Here is a 21,146-nt window from a genome sequence, read left to right as displayed (position 1 = left end):
AAGAACCAAAGAAGATGAATCATTGCAGTCACGAAAGCTTTAAATCGAGATATGTAAATTAAACACACAATCGCGACCTTTCTAGATTTGAAGCTTTCGTGACTGCTGGGATCCATACTCTTTGGTTCTATTGGGTAAAGTCACCACGTAGTAGGTGAAAATATTACGTTAATATTCTTAGTTTTTTCGGTAAAGTCAATAATGACTTTACCGAAAAAACTAAGAATATGAATTACTGCAGTCACGAAAGCTTTAAATCAAAATTTATATTACGTTAATGTTATTTTATTTTCACCTACGTGACTTTACCCAACAATCACGACCTCGTAATACAAACAAAAACAGATCCCCCACTTAGCCCGTAACAGACTTGTCGGGGCAAGTGCCGCTGACGAGCGTGAACGATGGCCCCCCGCCACGGAACACGAGCGGATGGGGTTGGACAACGCTTTGCACGGCCGCCTTTGTCTCCCCGGTGCCGACGTTGGCGCCCAATTACGGCCGAGTCGATCCAAGCAGAGGCCCAGGGACCGGGTCGGTTCAGGACAATCGTCGCTGGGTGTCGGCCGTGAGCATAGAACCGGCGTCGCTCGGTTTAGTGGAGCGGCGAGTTCACCGCCGCACCTCGGCTCCCCCTCGTCTTGTGAATAGCGCGCGCGCACTGACACACCTCAGCTGGACATTGAGACGCAGCCAATCCAAGTCGTCCAAATCTGCTCACCCGACAGCAGCAGCAGCAGCAGCCGCCGCTGCCGTTCACCACCACGTGGCAAGTATCGTCACCGCAGCGCTTGTGCAAGGCGCGGTGCACTTCTGAAGCCACGGGCAGGGCCGAAGGCCCGCTGACAGGTCACAGGACAGACCCAGGTGTTGTGGGTTAGCTGGCTGAGACGACCGGCAGATGCACCGCCGCCTGTGCCCCTTACACTGTGCCAGCTCGCTGAGTTTTAGCCGCCTTCGAGAGCCTCTCATTGTTGTGAGTGTCGCTTCTCGGCCCTCCACCGTTGTTTGAGGGCGAACGCCTCCAACCGCCCGGTTAGGATCCTTCACGAGCCTCCTCCGCACACACGAGGCTGATCACACACACTCACACTCACCTACTGGAGCACAAGCAAACACCCGTTCATGGAGTTGGTCAAACATCCTTCTCTAGGACCACAGAGCTCGGTAAATTTGTTGGTGCCCGTTCTGCCCGCCCTTCTAGCGTGCCTGTGGTTTCCTACACCTCCGAATGATTAAATTTTTCACGAGATGAAAACCAAACGCATGACACACAATTCAATATTCAATTAGAAGGTGCACCCCCCCATAACTTGTGTTTAAAAGCACAGGGGAAGAAAAGGGAGTCTAATAATCCAGAGAATAGGGTGGGCACTTTAACGGAGTGGAAATCTTGAAATTCGCCCCCAAATGAAACCGTGATTAATTCAACAAGGAAATAAAATAACACGGCAAGGTAAAGTGTCCCGGTTCATCTGACAATCTGCCGACATCCTCAAAGCCAGTTCCATTACTTGCTGCTGCAGGTCTACGGGTCTCTATGCGAGTGATTAAAGGTCACTTTTGCGTGACTAAAATTACAATAATTAATCTGAAAACGAAGATCGTTTAAATCATGTGATGACAGATTCATATTCCACGATGGCTGAGATTTTTTTTAGTTGCAGCCATGAGGCTCAGAAGGTTCATAATGGCCATGTCAGAGATCCTGAGCCAGCAGTGCTGAGATCCTGGGTTCAAGCTCTGGGTCTGGGTGTTTCTCTCTCAAGAGGTTCATAATGGCTGGGTCAGACACAGTGAGCCAACAGTGCTGAGATCCTGGGTTCAAGCTCTGGCTCTGGGTGTTTCTCTCTCAAGAGGTTCATAATGGCTGGGTCAGACACAGTGAGCCAACAATGCTGAGATCCTGGGTTCAAGCTCTGGGTCTGGGTGTTTCTCTCTCAGAAGGTTCATGATGGCTGGGTCAGACACAGTGAGCCAACAATACTGAGATCCTGGGTTCAAGCTCTGGCTCTGGGTGTTTCTCTCTCAGCAGGTTCATAATGGCTGGGTCAGACACAGTGAGCCAACAGTGCTGAGATCCTGGGTTCAAGCTCTGGGTCTGGGTGTTTCTCTCTCAGAAGGTTCATGATGGCTGGGTCAGACACACTGAGCCAACAGTGCTGAGATCCTGGGTTCAAGCTCTGGCTCTGGGTGTTTCTCTCTCAGCAGGTTCATAATGGCTGGGTCAGACACAGTGAGCCCACAATGCTGAGATCCTGGGTTCAAGCTCTGGGTCTGGGTGTTTCTCTCTCAGAAGGTTCATGATGGCTGGGTCAGACACAGTGAGCCAACAATACTGAGATCCTGGGTTCAAGCTCTGGGTCTGGGCATCTCTCTCAGGAGGTTCATGATGGCTGGGTCAGACACACGGAGCCAACAATGCTGAGCTCCTGGGTTCAAGCTCTGGGTCTGGGTGTTTCTCTCTCAGCAGGTTCATAATGGCTGGGTCAGACACAGTGAGCCAACAGTGCTGAGATCCTGGGTTCAAGCTCTGGCTCTGGGTGTTTCTCTCTCAGCAGGTTCATAATGGCTGGGTCAGACACAGTGAGCCCACAATGCTGAGATCCTGGGTTCAAGCTCTGGGTCTGGGTGTTTCTCTCTCAGGTTCATAATGGCTGGGTCAGACACACTGAGCCAACAGTGCTGAGATCCTGCGTTACAACGCCTGGCTCTGGGTGTTTTTCTCTCAGAAGGTTCATAATGGCTGGGTCAGACACACTGAGCCAACAATACTGAGATCCTGGGTTCAAGCTCTGGGTCTGGGCGTTTCTCTCTCAGAAGGTTCATAATGGCTGGGTCAGACACACTGAGCCAACAGTGCTGAGATCCTGCGTTACAACGCCTGGCTCTGGGTGTTTCTCTCTCAGAAGGTTCATAATGGCTGGGTCAGACACACTGAGCCAGCATTGCTGAGATCCTGGGTTCAAGCTCTGGGTCTGGGAGTCTCTCTCAAGAGGTTCATAATGGCTGGGTCCGACACAGTGAGCCAACAGTACTGAGATCCTGGGTTCAAGCTCTGGGTCTGGGCGTTTCTCTCTCAGAAGGTTCATAATGGCTGGGTCAGACACAGTGAGCCAACAATGCTGAGATCCTGGGTTACAACGCCTGGCTCTGGGTGTTTCTCTCTCAGAAGGTTCATAATGGCTGGGTCAGACACACTGAGCCAGCATTGCTGAGATCCTGGGTTCAAGCTCTGGGTCTGGGAGTCTCTCTCAAGAGGTTCATAATGGCTGGGTCAGACACACTGAGCCAGCATTGCTGAGATCCTGGGTTCAAGCTCTGGGTCTGGGTGTTTCTCTCTCAGAAGGTTCATGATGGCTGGGTCAGACACACTGAGCCAACAGTACTGAGATCCTGGGTTCAAGCTCTGGGTCTGGGCATCTCTCTCAGAAGGTTAATAATGGCTGGGTCAGACACACTGAGCCAACAATGCTGAGATCCTGGGTTCAAGCTCTGGGTCTGGGTGTTTCTCTCAGGAGGTTCATAATGGTTGGGTCAGACACAGTGAGCCAACAATGCTGAGATCCTGCGTTACAACGCCTGGCTCTGGGTGTTTCTCTCTCAGAAGGTTCATAATGGCTGGGTCAGACACACTGAGCCAACAATGCTGAGATCCTGGGTTCAAGCTCTGGGTCTGGGTGTTTCTCTCAGGAGGTTCATAATGGTTGGGTCAGACACAGTGAGCCAACAATGCTGAGATCCTGCGTTACAACGCCTGGCTCTGGGTGTTTCTCTCTCAGCAGGTTCATAATGGCTGGGTCAAAGACACGGAGCCACACACCGCTGAGCTCCTGGGTTTTCGATCCGTGGGATTGGGGTGTCTCTCTCGGGGGCTTATAAAGGCAGGGTCAGAGGCTACAACGTGAGGAACTTAGCTGTATGTACAGCTCAGTAGGCCGTACTCGGGTTATAAACTTCTGACCTCTGACTTATCGTACAGCAAGAGGGACGCCACAGCAGCAGACGGAGTCCGTGTGTTCGTACAGTGCCGGGTTATACGAGGAGCTGAATGTTTTCAAGCTGTCAATTCCGGTTCAATGATTCTGCACTTCTAGATTTGAAGCTTTCGTGACTGCTAGGATCCATACTCTTTGGTTCTATTGGGTAAAGTCACCACGTAGGTGAAAATAAAATAACAAAAAATCATCACGACGTTTCGGCCACAACACAAGCGGCCTTCATCAGGTGAAGGGACGAGACTGTCTGGAGGACAGCGCTGGAGTGGATTCTGCACTTGCTCTATTACTATAGTACTATACCGCCTTCAACTATTATGAACGATCGGGTGTTTAAGGTTAGCGGCTTTATCATATTATCTGGCTGTATAGCAAATGAAAAATTAAAATTACTTTAATATGCAGGTAAAAAAAGACGTGCGTTCTTATCATTTTTGAGTTTTTTTGCAATTAATCTTGACCACACAACAGTAGAAAGGGAGAGCTGAGCCCTGGACAGAGCGGACCAACGCGGACGCCCACAATGAACGCCTCGAGCGAGACTCACACAACAACAACAACAACCACCACCACTCGCCACTAAGTGGCGGTGACGTCACCACGGCGCCTGTGCCAGGCTAGGTGCACGTTGAGACCACGTGAAGTGTCGAACGCCCGGTGGCAGGAGGTCACGGGGCAGACCCAGGTGCCACGAGTCGACTGACTGAGATGACTGGCTGATGTACCACCTGTGCCCCCTACTGTGCCAACCTGCTGTGCTTTAGCCACCCGGCGCTCCGCTCGTTGTTGTGAGCGTCGCTCCTCCACCCTCCGTTGTTGTTGGAGGGCGACTGCCTCCAACTGCCCAGTAGCATCCTTCACGAGCCTCCTCCACAGAGGCCGATCTTGACACCGCTGGTACCAGTCATCGGCAAGTCCACTCAGCTCCACGTCCTCCTGTACCACGTCACTCCATCTCTTCTCTAGCCCCGTGCCTCCTGTACCACATCACTCCATCTCTTCTCTAGCCCCGTGCCTCCTGTATCACGTCACTCCATCTCTTCTCTAGCCCCGTGCCTCCTGTACCACATCACTCCATCTCTTCACTAGCCCCGTGCCTCCTGTACCACATCACTCCATCTCTTCTCTAGACCCGTGCCTCCTGTACCACGTCACTCCATCTCTTCTCTAGCCCCGTGCCTCCTGTACCACATCACTCCATCTCTTCTCTAGCCCCGTGCCTCCTGTACCACATCACTCCATCTCTTCTCTAGCCCCGTGCCTCCTGTACCACGTCACTCCATCTCTTCTCTAGCCCCGTGCCTCCTGTACCACATCACTCCATCTCTTCTCTAGCCCCGTGCCTCCTGTACCACATCACTCCATCTCTTCTCTAGCCCCGTGCCTCCTGTACCACATCACTCCATCTCTTCTCTAGCCCGTGCCTCCTGTACCACATCACTCCATCTCTTCTCTAGCCCCGTGCCTCCTGTACCACATCACTCCATCTCTTCTCTAGCCCTGTGCCTCCTGTACCACATCACTCCATCTCTTCTCTAGCCCCGTGCCTCCTGTACCACATCACTCCATCTCTTTTCTAGCCCCGTGCCTCCTGTACCACATCACTCCATCTCTTCTCTAGCCCGTGTCTCCTGTACCACATCACTCCATCTCTTCTCTAGCCCCGTGCCTCCTGTACCACATCACTCCATCTCTTCTCTAGCCCCGTGCCTCCTGTACCACATCACTCCATCTCTTCTCTAGCCCCGTGCCTCCTGTACCACATCACTCCATCTCTTCTCTAGCCCGTGCCTCCTGTACCACATCACTCCATCTCTTCACTAGCCCGTGCCTCCTGTACCACATCACTCCATCTCTTCTCTAGCCCCGTGCCACCTGTACCACATCACTCCATCTCTCCTCTAGCCCCGTGCCTCCTGTACCACATCACTCCATCTCTTCTCTAGCCCGTGCCTCCTGTACCACATCACTCCATCTCTTCTCTAGCCCCGTGCCTCCTGTACCACATCACTCCATCTCTTCTCTAGCCCCGTGCCTCCTGTACCACATCACTCCATCTCTTCTCTAGCCCCGTGCCTCCTGTACCACATCACTCCATCTCTTCTCTAGCTCCACGGCCTCCTGTACCACATCACTCCATCTCTTCTCTAGCCCGTGCCTCCTGTACCACATCACTCCATCTCTTCTCTAGCCCCGTGCCTCCTGTACCACATCACTCCATCTCTTCTCTAGCCCTGTGCCTCCTGTACCACATCACTCCATATCTTCTCTAGCCCGTGTCTCCTGTACCACATCACTCCATCTCTTCTCTAGCCCCGTGCCTCCTGTACCACATCACTCCATCTCTTCTCTAGCCCCATGCCTCCTGTACCACATCACTCCATCTCTTCTCTAGCCCCGTGCCTCCTGTACCACATCACTCCATCTCTTCTCTAGCCCGTGCCTCCTGTACCACATCACTCCATCTCTTCACTAGCCCGTGCCTCCTGTACCACATCACTCCATCTCTTCTCTAGCCCCGTGCCACCTGTACCACATCACTCCATCTCTCCTCTAGCCCCATGCCTCCTGTACCACATCACTCCATCTCTTCTCTAGCCCGTGCCTCCTGTACCACGTCACTCCATCTCTTCTCTAGCCCCGTGCCTCCTGTACCACATCACTCCATCTCTTCTCTAGCCCCGTGCCTCCTGTACCACATCACTCCATCTCTTCTCTAGCCCCGTGCCTCCTGTACCACATCACTCCATCTCTTCTCTAGCTCCACGGCCTCCTGTACCACATCACTCCATCTCTTCTCTAGCCCGTGCCTCCTGTACCACATCACTCCATCTCTTCTCTAGCCCCGTGCCTCCTGTACCACATCACTCCATCTCTTCTCTAGCCCTGTGCCTCCTGTACCACATCACTCCATATCTTCTCTAGCCCCGTGCCTCCTGTACCACATCACTCCATCTCTTTTCTAGCCCCGTGCCTCCTGTACCACATCACTCCATCTCTTCTCTAGCCCGTGCCTCCTGTACCACATCACTCCATCTCTTCTCTAGCCCCGTGCCTCCTGTACCACATCACTCCATCTCTTCTCTAGCCCCGTACCTCCTGTACCACATCACTCCATCTCTTCTCTAGCCCGTGCCTCCTGTACCACATCACTCCATCTCTTCTCTAGCCCGTGCCTCCTGTACCACATCACTCCATCTCTTCTCTAGCCCCATGCCTCCTGTACCACATCACTCCATCTCTTCTCTAGCCCCGTGCCTCCTGTACCACGTCACTCCATCTCTTCTCTAGCCCCGTGCCACCTGTACCACATCACTCCATCTCTTCTCTAGCCCCGTGCCTCCTGTACCACATCACTCCATCTCTTCTCTAGCTCCACGTCCTCCTGTACCACGTCACTCCATCTCTTCTCTAGCCCCGTGCCTCCTGTACCACATCACTCCATCTCTTCTCTAGCCCCGTGCCTCCTGTACCACATCACTCCATCTCTTCTCTAGCCCCGTGCCTCCTGTACCACATCACTCCATCTCTTCTCTAGCTCCACGTCCTCCTGTACCACGTCACTCCATCTCTTCTCTAGCACCACGTCCTCCTGTACCACATCACTCCATCTCTTCACTAGCCCCGTGCCTCCTGTACCACGTGACTCCATCTCTTCTCTAGCCCCGTGCCGTGCCCGCTTAGCCCCCTCGATCCGGCCGAGCAAAAGCTGTCTAGGGCACGCTGGTGGCTCGGCACGCGGGCTAAGTGACCCCCGCACGATCGCCCCTCTCCTGCCTCGGGTCATTCCTCCTCCCTGCGTCCAAGACACTGCCGGTGCGGCCACCAGCGGCGTCAGAAGATCTCCGGGGGAGGCCGAGGCGTCCCGCCTCCCTCGCCGGTCTCAAGTTAAAGACGCGAGCCTCAGCAGCCGCGCGTCGCCGTGGCCACTGCCACCCGACCCAGGCGCAGCGAGCACAGCGCACTCGCCGATGCCTGGCGCTCCTCCTTCAGCGGAGGAAGAGCAAAAGTTCAGCGGCTCCCCGTCTCTCTCTCTCCGTCTCCCTCTCTCCGTCTCCCTCTCTCCGTCTCCCTCTCTCCGTCTCTCTCTCCGTCTCTCTCTCTCTGTCTCCGCTTGAGGCCTCCCGTCGCGAGAAGCAGGCGTTGACATCGACATTAAATCCCTGAACACGTTGCCTTACACAGGAGCGGAGCAGACCGTGCGAGTCTCTGGTGTCTGATCGCGTTTCCATGCAAGTGTACGTCGATGAGTCTCTATGTCTGAGTCTGGGGCCTACACGTGTCTCTGTGAGTCATCTGTACGAGTCTAGGGGTCTCTATGTGAGTCTGTGAGTCATCTGTACGAGTCTAGGGGTCTCTATGTGAGTCTGTGGCTCATCTGTACAAGTCTAGGGGTCTCTATGTGTGTCTGTGGGTCATCTGTACGAGTCTAGGGGTCTCTATGTGAGTCTGTGGGTCATCTGTACGAGTCTAGGGGTCTCTATGTGAGTCTGTGAGTCATCTGTACGAGTCTAGGGGTCTCTATGTGAGACTGTGGGCCTACACGTGAGTCTGTGAGTCATCTGTACGAGTCTAGGGGTCTATGTGTGTGTCTGTGGGTCATCTGTACGAGTCTAGGGGTCTCTATGCGAGTCTGTGAGTCATCTGTACGAGTCTAGGGGTCTCTATGTGAGTCTGTGGGTCATCTGTACGAGTCTAGGGGTCTCTATGTGAGTCTGTGAGTCATCTGTACGAGTCTAGGGGTCTCTGTGTGAGTCTGTGAGTCATCTGTACGAGTCTAGGGGTCTCTATGTGAGTCTGTGGGTCATCTGTACGAGTCTAGGGGTCTCTATGTGAGTGTGGGTCATCTGCACGAGTCTAGGGTCTCTATGTGAGTCTGTGAGTCATCTGTACGAGTCTAGGGGTCTCTATGTGAGTCTGTGAGTCATCTGTACGAGTCTAGGGGTCTATATGTGTGTCTGTGGGTCATCTGTACGAGTCTAGGGGTCTCTGTGTGAGTCTGTGAGTCATCTGCACGAGTCTAGGGGTCTCTATGTGAGTCTGTGAGTCATCTGCACGAGTCTAGGGGTCTCTATGTGTGTCTGTGAGTCATCTGTACGAGTCTAGGGGTCTCTATGTGAGTCTGTGGGTCATCTGTACGAGTCTAGGGGTCTCTGTGTGAGTCTGTGAGTCATCTGTACGAGTCTAGGGGTCTCTGTGTGAGTCTGTGAGTCATCTGTACGAGTCTAGGGGTCTCTGTGTGAGTCTGTGGGTCATCTGCACGAGTCTAGGGGTCTCTATGTGAGTCTGTGGGTCATCTGCACGAGTCTAGAGGTCTCTGTGTGTGTCTGTGAGTCATCTGTACGAGTCTAGGGGTCTCTATGTGAGTCTGTGGGTCATCTGTACGAGTCTAGGGGTCTCTGTGTGAGTCTGTGAGTCATCTGTACGAGTCTAGGGGTCTCTGTGTGAGTCTGTGAGTCATCTGTACGAGCATAGGGGTCTCTGTGTGAGTCTGTGGGTCATCTGTACGAGTCTAGGGGTCTCTATGTGTGTCTGTGGGTCACCTGCACGAGTCTAGGGGTCTCTATGTGAGTCTGTGGGTCATCTGTACGAGTCTAGGGGTCTCTATGTGTGTCTGTGAGTCATCTGTACGAGTCTAGGGGTCTCTGTGTGTGTCTGTGAGTCATCTGCACGAGTCTAGGGGTCTCTATGTGAGTCTGTGGGTCATCTGTACGAGTCTAGGGGGTCTCTATGTGAGTCTGTGAGTCATCTGTACGAGTCTAGGGGTCTCTATGTGTGTCTGTGAGTCATCTGTACGAGTCTAGGGGTCTCTGTGTGAGTCTGTGAGTCATCTGCACGAGTCTAGGGGTCTCTATGTGAGTCTGTGGGTCATCTGTACGAGTCTAGGGGTCTCTATGTGAGTCTGTGGGTCATCTGTACGAGTCTAGGGGTCTCTATGTGAGTCTGTGAGTCATCTGTACGAGTCTAGGGGTCTCTGTGTGAGTCTGTGACTCACACAGAGACCCACAGACTCACCACACAGAGACTCACAGACTCATCACACAGAGACCCACAGACTCATCACACAGAGACCCATAGACTCATCAAACAGAGACCCATAGACTACTCACACAGAGACCCACAGACTACTCACACAGAGACCCACAGACTCACCACACAGAGACTCACAGACTCATCACACAGAGACCCACAGACTCATCACACAGAGACCCATAGACTCATCAAACAGAGACCCACAGACTCATCACACAGAGACCCACAGACTCATCACACAGAGACCCACAGACTCACCACACAGAGACCCACAGACTCACCACAAAGAGACTCACAGACTCATCACACAGATACCCATAGACTCATCACACAGAGACCCACAGACTCACCACACAGAGACCCACAGACTCACCACACAGAGACTCACAGACTCATCACACAGAGACCCACAGACTCATCACACAGAGACCCATAGACTCATCAAACAGAGACCCACAGACTCATCACACAGAGACCCACAGACTCATCACACAGAGACCCACAGACTCACCACACAGAGACCCACAGACTCACCACAAAGAGACTCACAGACTCATCACACAGAGACCCATAGACTCATCACACAGAGACCCACAGACTCATCACACAGAGAACCATAGACTCATCAAACGGAGACCCACAGACTATGTAAGTGTCTTTATATAAGTGTTTGTATGTAAGTGTCTGTATGTAAATATCTCAGTGTCTGTATGTAAGTGTCTGTATGTAAGTGTCTGTATGTAAGTGTCTCAGTGTCTGTATGTAAGTGTGTGTATGTAAGTGTCTGTATGTGTCTGTATGTAAGTCTCTGTATGTAGGTGGCTGTATGTAAGTGTCTGTAAGTGTCTGTATGTAAGTGTCTGTGTGTAAGTTTCTGTGTGTAAGTGTCTGTTTGTAAGTGTCTGTATGTAAGTGTCTGTATGTAAGTGTCTGTATGTAAGTGTCTGTATGTAAGTGTCTGTATGTAAGTGTCTTCGTGTCTGTATGTAAGTGTCTGTATGTAAGTGTCTGTATGTAAGTGTCTCAGCGTCTGTATGTGTCTGTATGTAAGTGTCTGTATGTAAGTGTCTCAGTGTCTGTATGTGAGCGTCTGTATGTAAGTGTCTATGTAAGTGTCTCAGTGTCTTTATGTAAGTGTCTCAGTGTCTGTATGTAAGTGTCTCAGTGTCTGTATGTAAGTGTCTGTATGTAAGTGTCTCAGTGTCTGTATGTAAGTGTCTGTATGTAAGTGTCTGTATGTAAGTGTCTGTATGTAAGTGTCTCAGTGTCTGTATGGAAGTGTCTGTATGTAAGTGTCTCAGTGTCTGTATGTAAGTGTCTGTATGTAAGTGTCTGTGTGTAAGTGTATGTATGTAAGTGTCTCAGTGTCTGTATGTAAGTGTATGTAAGCGTCTGTATGTAAGTGTCTATGTAAGTGTCTGAGTGTCTGTATGTAAGTGTCTGTATGTAAGTGTCTGTATGTAAGTGTCTTAGTGTCTGTATGTAAGTGTCTGTATGTAATTGTCTGTATGTAAGTGTCTTTATGTAAGAGTCTGTATGTAAGTGTCTGTATGTAAGTGTCTAAGTGTCTGTATGTAAGTGTCTTTATGTAAGAGTCTGTATGTAAGTGTCTGTATGTAAGTGTCTAAATGTTTGTATGTAAGGGTCTGTATGTAAGTGTCTGTATGTAAGTGTCTGTATGTAAGTGTCTGTATGTAAGTGTTTGTATGTAAGTGTCTGTATGTAAGTGTCTCAGTGTCTGTTTGTGTCAGTATGTAAGTGTCTGTATGTAAGTGTCTATGTAAGTGTCTGTATGTAAGTGCCTGTATGTAAGTGTCTGTATGTAAGTGTGTGTATATAAGTGTCTGTATGTAAGTGTCTGTATGTAAGTGTCTCAGTATCTGTATGTAAATGTCTTTATGTAAGTGTCTGTATGTAAGTGTCTGTATGTAAGTGTCTGTATGTAAGTCTCAGTGTCTGTATGTCAGTGTGTGTTTGTAAGTGTCTGTATGTAAGTGTCTCTATGTAAGTGTCTGTATATAAGTGTCTGTATGTAAGTGTCGGTATGTTAAGTGTTTGTATGTAAGTGTCTGTATGTAAATATCTCAGTGTCTGTATGTAAGTGTCTGTATGTAAGTGTCTCAGTGTCTGTATGTAAGTGTCTGTATCTAAGTGTCTGTATGTGTCTGTATGTAAGTGTCTGTATGTAAGTGTCTGTATGTAAGTCTCTGTATGTAGGTGGCTGTATTTAAGTGTCTGTAAGTGTCTGTATGTAAGTATCTGTATGTAAGTGTCTGTATGTAAGTGTCAGTATGTAAGTGTCTGTATGTAAGTGTCTTCGTGTCTGTATGTAAGTGTCTGTATGTAAGTGTCTGTATGTAAGTGTCTGTATGTAAGTGTCTGTATTTAAGTGTCTCAGTGTCTGTAAGTAAGTGTCTAAGTAAGTGTCTGTATGTAAGTGTCTCTATGTAAGTGTCTGTATATAAGTGTCTGTATGTAAGTGTCGGTATGTTAAGTGTTTGTATGTAAGTGTCTGTATGTAAGTGTCTCAGTGTCTGTATGTAAGTGTCTGTATCTAAGTGTCTGTATGTAAGTGTCTCAGTGTCTGTATGTAAGTGTCTGTATCTAAGTGTATGTATGTGTCTGTATGTAAGTGTCTGTATGTAAGTGTCTGTATGTAAGTCTCTGTATGTAGGTGGCTGTATTTAAGTGTCTGTAAGTGTCTGTATGTAAGTATCTGTATGTAAGTGTCCGTGTGTAAGTTTCTGTATGTAAGTATCTGTTTGCAATTGTCTGTATGTAAGTGTCTGTATGTAAGTGTCAGTATGTAAGTGTCTGTATGTAAGTGTCTTCGTGTCTGTATGTAAGTGTCTGTATGTAAGTGTCTGTATGTAAGTGTCTCAGCGTCTGTATGTGTCTGTATGTAAGTGTCTGTATGTAAGTGTCTCAGTGTCTGTATGTAAGTGTCTGTATGTAAGCGTCTGTATGTAAGTGTCTATGTAAGTGTCTCAGTGTCTTTATGTAAGTGTCTGTATGTAAGTGTCTCAGTGTCTGTATGTAAGTGTCTGTATGTAAGTGTCTGTATGTAAGTGTCTGTATGTAAGTGTCTCAGTGTCTGTATGTAAGTGTCTGTATGTAAGCGTCTGTATGTAAGTGTCTGTATGTAAGTGTCTCAGTGTCTGTATGTAAGTGTCTCAGTGTCTGTATGTAAGTGTCTGTATGTAAGTGTCTGTATGTAAGTAAATGTATGTAAGTGTCTCAGTGTCTGTATGTAAGTGTATGTATGTAAGTGTCTGTATGTAAGTGTCTTAGTGTCTGTATGTAAGTGTTTGTATGTAATTGTCTGTATGTAAGGGTCTTTATGTAAGAGTCTGTATGTAAGTGTCTGTATGTAAGTGTCTAAGTGTCTGTATGTAAGTGTCTTTATGTAAGAGTCTGTATGTAAGTGTCTGTATGTAAGTGTCTAAGTGTCTGTATGTAAGTGTCTTTATGTAAGAGTCTGTATGTAAGTGTCTGTATGTAAGTGTCTAAGTGTTTGTATGTAAGGGTCTGTATGTAAGTGTCTGTATGTAAGTGTCTGTATGTAAGTGTCTGTATGTAAGTGTTTGTATGTAAGTGTCTGTATGTAAGTGTCTCAGTGTCTGTTTGTGTCAGTATGTAAGTGTCTGTATGTAAGTGTCTGTATGTAAGTGTCTGTATTTAAGTGTCTCAGTGTCTGTAAGTAAGTGTCTAAGTAAGTGTCTGTATGTAAGTGTCTCTATGTAAGTGTCTGTATATAAGTGTCTGTATGTAAGTGTCTGTATGTTAAGTGTTTGTATGTAAGTGTCTGTATGTAAATATCTCAGTGTCTGTATGTAAGTGTCTGTATGTAAGTGTCTGTATGTAAGTGTCTCAGTGTCTGTATGTAAGTGTGTGTATGTAAGTGTCTGTATGTGTCTGTATGTAAGTGTCTGTATGTAAGTCTCTGTATGTAGGTGGCTGTATGTAAGTGTCTGTAAGTGTCTGTATGTAAGTATCTGTATGTAAGTGTCTGTGTGTAAGTTTCTGTATGTAAGTGTCTGTTTGTAAGTGTCTGTATGTAAGAGTCTGTATGTAAGTGTCTGTATGTAAGTGTCTGTATGTAAGTGTCTTCGTGTCTGTATGTAAGTGTCTGTATGTAAGTGTCTGTATGTAAGTGTCTCAGCGTCTGTATGTGTCTGTATGTAAGTGTCTGTATGTAAGTGTCTCAGTGTCTGTATGTAAGTGTCTGTATGTAAGTGTCTCAGTGTCTGTATGTAAGTGTCTGTATGTAAGTATATGTATGTAAGTGTCTGTATGTAAGTGTCTTAGTGTCTGTATGTAAGTGTATGTATGTAAGTGTCTGTATGTAAGTGTCTTAGTGTCTGTATATAAGTGTTTGTATGTAATTGTCTGCATGTAAGTGTCTTTATGTAAGAGTCTGTATGTAAGTGTCTGTATGTAAGTGTCTAAGTGTCTGTATGTAAGTGTCTTTATGTAAGAGTCTGTATGTAAGTGTCTGTATGTAAGTGTCTAAGTGTCTGTATGTAAGTGTCTTTATGTAAGAGTCTGTATGTAAGTGTCTGTATGTAAGTGTCTAAGTGTTTGTATGTAAGGGTCTGTATGTAAGTGTCTGTATGTAAGTGTCTGTATGTAAGTGTCTGTATGTAAGTGTTTGTATGTAAGTTTCTGTATGTAAGTGTCTCAGTGTCTGTTTGTGTCAGTATGTAAGTGTCTGTATGTAAGTGTCTATGTAAGTGCCTGTATGTAAGTGTCTGTATGTAAGTGTGTGTATAAAAGTGTCTGTATGTAAGTGTCTGTATGTAAGTGTCTCAGTATCTGTATGTAAATGTCTTTATGTAAGTGTCTGTATGTAAATGTCTGTATGTAAGTGTCTGTATGTAAGTCTCAGTGTCCGTATGTCAGTGTGTGTTTGTAAGTGTCTGTATGTAAGTGTCTGTATGTAAGTGTCTGTATTTAAGTGTCTCAGTGTCTGTAAGTAAGTGTCTAAGTAAGTGTCTGTATGTAAGTGTCTCTATGTAAGTGTCTGTGTGTAAGTTTCTGTATGTAAGTGTTTGTTTGTAAGTGTCTGTATGTAAGTGTCTGTATGTAAGTGTCAGTATGTAAGTGTCTGTATGTAAGTGTCTTCGTGTCTGTATATAAGTGTCTGTATGTAAGTGTCGGTATGTTAAGTGTTTGTATGTAAGTGTCTGTATGTAAATATCTCAGTGTCTGTATGTAAGTGTCTGTATGTAAGTGTCTGTATGTAAGTGTCTGTATGTAAGTCTCTGTATGTAGGTGGCTGTATTTAAGTGTCTGTAAGTGTCTGTATGTAAGTATCTGTATGTAAGTGTCTGTGTGTAAGTGTCTGTATGTAAGTGTCTGTATGTAAGTGTCAGTATGTAAGTGTCTGTATGTAAGTGTCTTCGTGTCTGTATGTAAGTGTCTGTATGTAAGTGTCTGTATGTAAGTGTCTCAGCGTCTGTATGTGTCTGTATGTAAGTGTCTGTATGTAAGTGTCTCAGTGTCTGTATGTAAGTGTCTGTATGTAAGCGTCTGTATGTAAGTGTCTATGTAAGTGTCTCAGTGTCTTTATGTAAGTGTCTGTATGTAAGTGTCTCAGTGTCTGTATGTAAGTGTCTGTATGTAAGTGTCTCAGTGTCTGTATGTAAGTGTCTGTATGTAAGTGTCTGTATGTAAGTGTCTCAGTGTCTGTATGGAAGTGTCTGTATGTAAGTGTCTCAGTGTCTGTATGTAAGTATCTGTATGTAAGTGTCTGTATGTAAGTATATGTACGTAAGTGTCTCAGTGTCTGTATGTAAGTGTATGTATGTAAGTGTCTGTATGTAAGTGTCTTAGTGTCTGTTTGTGTCAGTATGTAAGTGTCTGTATGTAAGTGTCTGTATGTAAGTGTCTGTATTTAAGTGTCTCAGTGTCTGTAAGTAAGTGTCTAAGTAAGTGTCTGTATGTAAGTGTCTTTATGTAAGTGTCTGTATATAAGTGTCTGTATGTAAGTGTCTGTATGTTAAGTGTTTGTATGTAAGTGTCTGTATGTAAATATCTCAGTGTCTGTATGTAAGTGTCTGTATGTAAGTGTCTGTATGTAAGTGTCTCAGTGTCTGTATGTAAGTGTGTGTATGTAAGTGTCTGTATGTGTCTGTATGTAAGTGTCTGTATGTAAGTCTCTGTATGTAGGTGGCTGTATGTAAGTGTCTGTAAGTGTCTGTATGTAAGTATCTGTATGTAAGTGTCTGTGTGTAAGTTTCTGTATGTAAGTGTCTGTTTGTAAGTGTCTGTATGTAAGAGTCTGTATGTAAGTGTCTGTATGTAAGTGTCTGTATGTAAGTGTCTTCGTGTCTGTATGTAAGTGTCTGTATGTAAGTGTCTGTATGTAAGTGTCTCAGCGTCTGTATGTGTCTGTATGTAAGTGTCTGTATGTAAGTGTCTCAGTGTCTGTATGTAAGTGTCTGTATGTAAGTGTCTGTATGTAAGTGTCTGTATGTAAGTGTCTCAGTGTCTGTATGTAAGTGTCTGTATGTAAGTGTCTCAGTGTCTGTATGTAAGTGTCTGTATGTAAGTGTCTGTATGTAAGTATATGTATGTAAGTGTCTCAGTGTCTGTATGTAAGTGTATGTATGTAAGTGTCTGTATGTAAGTGTCTTAGTGTCTGTATGTAAGTGTTTGTATGTAATTGTCTATATGTAAGTGTCTTTATGTAAGAGTCTGTATGTAAGTGTCTGTATGTAAGTGTCTAAGTGTCTGTATGTAAGTGTCTTTATGTAAGAGTCTGTATGTAAGTGTCTGTATGTAAGTGTCTAAGTGTCTGTATGTAAGTGTCTTTATGTAAGAGTCTGTATGTAAGTGTCTGTATGTAAGTGTCTGTATGTAAGTGTGTGTATGTAAGTGTCTGTATGTAAGTGTCTGTATGTAAGTGTCTCAGTATCTGTATGTAAATGTCTTTATGTAAGTGTCTGTATGTAAGTGTCTGTATGTAAGTGTCTGTATGTAAGTCTCAGTGTCTGTATGTCAGTGTGTGTTTGTAAGTGTCTGTATGTAAGTGTCTGTATGTAAGTGTCTCAGTGTCTGTATGGAAGTGTCTGTATGTAAGTGTCTCAGTGTCTGTATGTAAGTGTCTGTATGTAAGTGTCTGTATGTAAGTATATGTATGTAAGTGTCTCAGTGTCTGTATGTAAGTGTATGTAAGCGTCTGTATGTAAGTGTCTATGTAAGTGACTCAGTGTCTGTATGTAAGTGTCTGTATGTAAGTGTCTTAGTGTCTGTATGTAAGTGTTTGTATGTAATTGTCTGTATGTAAGTGTCTTTATGTAAGAGTCTGTATGTAAGTGTCTGTATGTAAGTGTCTAAGTGTCTGTATGTAAGTGTCTTTATGTAAGAGTCTGTATGTAAGTGTCTGTATGTAAGTGTCTAAGTGTCTGTATGTAAGTGTCTTTATGTAAGAGTCTGTATGTAAGTGTCTGTATGTAAGTGTCTGTATGTAAGTGTGTGTATGTAAGTGTCTGTATGTAAGTGTCTGTATGTAAGTGTCTCAGTATCTGTATGTAAATGTCTTTATGTAAGTGTCTGTATGTAAGTGTCTGTATGTAAGTGTCTGTATGTAAGTCTCAGTGTCTGTATGTCAGTGTGTGTTTGTAAGTGTCTGTATGTAAGTGTCTGTATGTAAGTGTCTGTATTTAAGTGTCTCAGTGTCTGTAAGTAAGTGTCTAAGTAAGTGTCTGTATGTAAGTGTCTCTATGTAAGTGTCTGTATATAAGTGTCTGTATGTAAGTGTCTGTATGTTAAGTGTTTGTATGTAAGTGTCTGTATGTAAATATCTCAGTGTCTGTATGTAAGTGTCTGTATGTAAGTGTCTGTATGTAAGTGTCTGAGTGTCTGTATGTAAGTGTGTGTATGTAAGTGTCTGTATGTGTCTGTATGTAAGTCTCTGTATGTAGGTGGCTGTATGTAAGTGTCTGTAAGTGTCTGTATGTAAGTGTCTGTGTGTAAGTTTCTGTGTGTAAGTGTCTGTTTGTAAGTGTCTGTATGTAAGTGTCTGTATGTAAGTGTCTTTATGTAAGAGTCTGTATGTAAGTGTCTGTATGTAAGTGTCTAAGTGTCTGTATGTAAGTGTCTTTATGTAAGAGTCTGTATGTAAGTGTCTGTATGTAAGTGTCTGTATGTAAGTGTGTGTATGTAAGTGTCTGTATGTAAGTGTCTGTATGTAAGTGTCTCAGTATCTGTATGTAAATGTCTTTATGTAAGTGTCTGTATGTAAGTGTCTGTATGTAAGTGTCTGTATGTAAGTCTCAGTGTCTGTATGGAAGTGTCTGTATGTAAGTGTCTCAGTGTCTGTATGTAAGTGTCTGTATGTAAGTGTCTGTATGTAAGTATATTTATGTAAGTGTCTCAGTGTCTGTATGTAAGTGTATGTAAGCGTCTGTATGTAAGTGTCTATGTAAGTGACTCAGTGTCTGTATGTAAGTGTCTGTATGTAAGTGTCTTAGTGTCTGTATGTAAGTGTTTGTATGTAATTGTCTGTATGTAAGTGTCTTTATGTAAGAGTCTGTATGTAAGTGTCTGTATGTAAGTGTCTAAGTGTCTGTATGTAAGTGTCTTTATGTAAGAGTCTGTATGTAAGTGTCTGTATGTAAGTGTCTAAGTGTCTGTATGTAAGTGTCTTTATGTAAGAGTCTGTATGTAAGTGTCTGTATGTAAGTGTCTGTATGTAAGTGTGTGTATGTAAGTGTCTGTATGTAAGTGTCTGTATGTAAGTGTCTCAGTATCTGTATGTAAATGTCTTTATGTAAGTGTCTGTATGTAAGTGTCTGTATGTAAGTGTCTGTATGTAAGTCTCAGTGTCTGTATGTCAGTGTGTGTTTGTAAGTGTCTGTATGTAAGTGTCTGTATGTAAGTGTCTGTATTTAAGTGTCTCAGTGTCTGTAAGTAAGTGTCTAAGTAAGTGTCTGTATGTAAGTGTCTCTATGTAAGTGTCTGTATATAAGTGTCTGTATGTAAGTGTCTGTATGTTAAGTGTTTGTATGTAAGTGTCTGTATGTAAATATCTCAGTGTCTGTATGTAAGTGTCTGTATGTAAGTGTCTGTATGTAAATGTCTCAGTGTCTGTATGTAAGTGTGTGTATGTAAGTGTCTGTATGTGTCTGTATGTAAGTCTCTGTATGTAGGTGGCTGTATGTAAGTGTCTGTAAGTGTCTGTATGTAAGTGTCTGTGTGTAAGTTTCTGTGTGTAAGTGTCTGTTTGTAAGTGTCTGTATGTAAGTGTCTGTATGTAAGTGTCTGTATGTAAGTGTCTGTATGTAAGTGTCTGTATGTAAGTGTCTTCGTGTCTGTATGTAAGTGTCTCTATGTAAGTGTCTGTATGTAAGTGTCTCAGCGTCTGTATGTGTCTGTATGTAAGTGTCTGTATGTAAGTGTCTCAGTGTCTAGATGTGAGCGTCTGTATGTAAGTGTCTATGTAAGTGTCTCAGTGTCTTTATGTAAGTGTCTGTATGTAAGTGTCTCAGTGGCTGTATGTAAGTGTCTCAGTGTCTGTATGTAAGTGTCTGTATGTAAGTGTCTCAGTGTCTGTATGTAAGTGTCTGTATGTAAGTGTCTGTATGTAAGTGTCTGTATGTAAGTGTCTCAGTGTCTGTATGGAAGTGTCTGTATGTAAGTGTCTCAGTGTCTGTATGTAAGTGTCTGTATGTAAGTGTCTGTGTGTAAGTGTATGTATGTAAGTGTCTCAGTGTCTGTATGTAAGTGTATGTAAGCGTCTGTATGTAAGTGTCTATGTAAGTGTCTGAGTGTCTGTATGTAAGTGTCTGTATGTAAGTGTCTGTATGTAAGTGTCTTAGTGTCTGTATGTAATTGTCTGTATGTAAGTGTCTTTATGTAAGAGTCTGTATGTAAGTGTCTGTATGTAAGTGTCTAAGTGTCTGTATGTAAGTGTCTTTATGTAAGAGCCTGTATGTAAGTGTCTGTATGTAAGTGTCTAAGTGTTTGTATGTAAGGGTCTGTATGTAAGTGTCTGTATGTAAGTGTCTGTATGTAAGTGTCTGTACGTAAGTGTTTGTATGTAAGTGTCTGTATGTAAGTGTCTCAGTGTCTGTTTGTGTCAGTATGTAAGTGTCTGTATGTAAGTGTCTATGTAAGTGTCTGTATGTAAGTGCCTGTATGTAAGTGTCTGTATGTAAGTGTGTGTATATAAGTGTCTGTATGTAAGTGTCTGTATGTAAGTGTCTCAGTATCTGTATGTAAATGTCTTTATGTAAGTGTCTGTATGTAAGTGTCTGTATGTAAGTGTCTGTATGTAAGTCTCAGTGTCTGTATGTAAGTGTGTGTTTGTAAGTGTCTGTATGTAAGTGTCTGTATGTAAGTGTCTGTATTTAAGTGTCTCAGTGTCTGTAAGTAAGTGTCTAAGTAAGTGTCTGTATGTAAGTGTCTCTATGTAAGTGTCTGTATATAAGTGTCTGTATGTAAGTGTCGGTATGTTAAGTGTTTGTATGTAAGTGTCTGTATGTAAATATCTCAGTGTCTGTATGTAAGTGTCTGTATGTAAGCGTCTCAGTGTCTGTATGTAAGTGTCTGTATCTAAGTGTCTGTATGTGTCTGTATGTAAGTGTCTGTATGTAAGTGTCTGTATGTAAGTCTCTGTATGTAGGTGGCTGTATTTAAGTGTCTGTAAGTGTCTGTATGTAAGTATCTGTATGTAAGTGTCTGTATGTAAGTGTCCGTATGTAAGTGTCTGTATGTAAGTGTCTTCGTATCTGTATGTAAGTGTCTGTATGTAAGTGTCTGTATGTAAGTGTCTGTATGTAAGTCTCAGTGTCTGTATGTCAGTGTGTGTTTGTAAGTGTCTGTATGTAAGTGTCTGTATGTAAGTGTCTGTATTTAAGTGTCTCAGTGTCTGTAAGTAAGTGTCTAAGTAAGTGTCTGTATGTAAGTGTCTCTATGTAAGTGTCTGTATATAAGTGTCTGTATGTAAGTGTCGGTATGTTAAGTGTTTGTATGTAAGTGTCTGTATGTAAGTGTCTCAGTGTCTGTATGTAAGTGTCTGTATCTAAGTGTCTGTATGTAAGTGACTCAGTGTCTGTATGTAAGTGTCTGTATCTAAGTGTTTGTATGTGTCTGTATGTAAGTGTCTGT

At 44.7% G+C, this 21,146-nt stretch overlaps 1 long non-coding RNA gene across 2 annotated transcripts in view; it reads right to left on the bottom strand.

Annotated features, from left to right (window-relative positions):
• Positions 1-21,146, bottom strand: part of LOC142922480 (uncharacterized) — a 187,885-nt gene that overhangs the window by 7,549 nt on the left and 159,190 nt on the right. Inside the window, exon 3 of one of the 2 annotated variants that reach the window (XR_012940070.1) lies at positions 1-1,100. This exon is cut by the window's left edge and continues 980 nt beyond it. The exons of the other annotated variant lie outside the window; for it this stretch is intronic. This is a non-coding gene — a long non-coding RNA (uncharacterized LOC142922480). The remainder of the gene's footprint in view (positions 1,101-21,146) is intronic. 2 annotated transcript variants of the gene reach the window in all.

This window comes from Petromyzon marinus, unplaced genomic scaffold (genome assembly GCF_048934315.1).
Source record: "Petromyzon marinus isolate PM22_M1 ecotype Great Lakes invasive population unplaced genomic scaffold, UKy_Petmar_22M1.pri1.0 PM_G_Scaffold_99, whole genome shotgun sequence".
Taxonomy (NCBI): domain Eukaryota; kingdom Metazoa; phylum Chordata; class Hyperoartia; order Petromyzontiformes; family Petromyzontidae; genus Petromyzon; species Petromyzon marinus.
This window is presented reverse-complemented; position numbering and strand designations above follow the sequence as displayed.